The sequence below is a fragment of the Diabrotica undecimpunctata genome, chromosome 11 (assembly GCF_040954645.1).
Source record: "Diabrotica undecimpunctata isolate CICGRU chromosome 11, icDiaUnde3, whole genome shotgun sequence".
NCBI lineage: Eukaryota > Metazoa > Arthropoda > Insecta > Coleoptera > Chrysomelidae > Diabrotica > Diabrotica undecimpunctata.
Window position 1 is genome coordinate 33,387,058 of NC_092813.1, and position 2,575 is coordinate 33,389,632.

The following is a 2,575-nucleotide window of genomic DNA, read 5'->3' on the forward strand; positions in this document are numbered from 1 at the left end:
GTAATACACTCATTCACAGTTAAAAAAAAATAAATAGAGTTAATGAAAATAATTTTCTTTGAAAGTATAAATAGGGCAGGCTCGAAAATTAAACTAAAAATAGTTAAAAACTAACGTGGACAAACAAATCACTAAATAGAAATACAAGATTACTATTTTATCATAAAACTAAGCAATTTTATAAAAAAAAAATTTAAAGATCAAGTTAGAAACCGCCAGCAATTTCAAAAATGCAGTATAGTCAAAACGTAGTTCAAATACCAAGAATGCATATTATAGGTCAGTACGTAAATTTGCAACAAAGACTGCCGATCAGCAAAATGTAATTAGCCTTGAAACATAATTACAATAAACAATTGTAAAGTACAAACAACAGGTGATTTTGTTTAATAAAAAAAGAAAAATACAGATAAACTTTATCTTGGAATTATTTTAAAATTTTAGGAAATAGTTAAGAAATAGTCTTGAATTTTAAAAAAAATTACATTTGAAAATAGGATACTTAATATAGTTTCTGATAAAAGCAGAATTCAGTACACAGTATATTGTAAAAAAAATGAGTGATGACAAGTTGAAAATTAAAAATATAAGACTTAACTTTACAGGGTGTATATATATCATAAATATCATATAGTATATTGTAATCGTTTAAAAAAGTCCCAGTTATCTATATATCCGTTAATAACTAATTAAATATCACTTTATTTATTAGTTATGATCACAAGGCATACTAATATGCAATACAATGTAGGTTAGTTATAAGTCAGAACTATGTAAAGCTATCGCTACAATTGTCTGTAATAAGCAGCTATGCATGTAATTATAGGTTAAGGTGCGTTGGACTTACGCGTAGAAAGTACTAATGCTAACTAAAGTTTGCTAACGGGAGTGCGACTACTCGGACAGTAATAACAGTGCGATTTGTTACAAAAACCGCAAAGAAAACCACGGATACCGTTCAAAACCGATTACATTATTAACTATCTTATTCCTGGAAGCAGCAACCACAACCAGAGAGAGGAAATCCACCTACGAGAGGGAGTAATATGTCCATTCATCGATGGCTATTGCTTCGACTCTACAATAGGCGAAATAACCTGGGAACAATACAAAGACAACAGTTGTGAAAGTCAATTGTCACAACTTTATAAAGGGCAGGGTGAAAAGATCACTAACAAACAATCCCTAGAAGAGCTGGTAATAGTAGAACAAGATAAAAACATATTTGCTCTAACGGTACACAAAAGGGCTATAATATGTAACACAGAGGTATGGCAAACTGAACACCCCCGAATCCTAATAAATTTCCTCGTAAACAACAAAATAAATCCTAGTATGCCACTCCTTCCCCAAAACGTAGACCTAATGACCTACATAAATAGCAAATTCCTTTACACCGAACAAGCCTACCAAAGAGAAATAGAGAATCTATACTTAGACACAGTACTGCGGCGATGTCAAACAAAGAGAGAAATTTTAAAAAACAGATTACTTATGGCCCCATCCCTACCTAACGCTGTCAGTCAACTTATGCAGAACATGCCAGGGTACACTGGAAGAGTGCTAGGAGAAGTACTTTACATAATGCAATGCATACCGAAACCAGTGACCATACGAAGAACAAACAAATGTTTCCATGAACTACCGATCTCACTACTAAACCAGTCAAAATTTATGTCACCAGTAACAAGAATAATCCAAGATTACGCCGAAGAAATAGATTGCAACCATGTAACACCTCCGATGTACTACGTAGAAGAACAATGGATCAGCTTGACACCAGACCCAACCAAGGCAGTCAATCCAACAGAAATCACAGTAGAAGCAGAATCATTAATAGACATGGTACCACCACAACCATTAGCAGCTGGCGGAATATACACACAACAAGAAATACAAGACGCACAAAGGATAGTCACATTCGGATCAGAAAGAAAAGCAGTAGAGAACATAATCACCAGAAGAACAGCAGGACTAGAGACAATAAATCAAGGGTACACATTAACCAAAATATTTGACGAAAATGAACTAAGGGAGATCGCTCACTCCACCCTCAATAGAATATGGGGATGGTTATCCACATTAGGAAATATCACCAGTAGCTTAATTGGCGTATATTTAATATATAGAACAATTATATATGCTTGTGGAATAATACTGAATGGGTTAAGAATATACCAAACAATAGGATGCAGCTACATAATCATAGCAGGGTTATGGACAAACCTCACCAACTGGGTAATACACCGACACCAAAAATCAAAGAACGAAGAACAAAATATACACCTGAATACAAGCAATGAGCAACCAGAATCAGAAGATGAACATTGGACAAAGAGATGCAGCAAACACATACCAGACACTAATTTGTCAGAAGTATAACGCGGCAAAAGTAAACCAGTACCAACCAGAAAAGACCAAACCAGCGAGAGCAACCCAATGGAGATAGACAGCACTAACAAGATAGTTAACGCGGTACGTGAAAATTGGCAAACGGACATTAAAAGCCAAGACGACGCGAGTGAAGTGCGAAAATTCCCACAGGAATACGTCGATATTGAACGATCATAAGCAA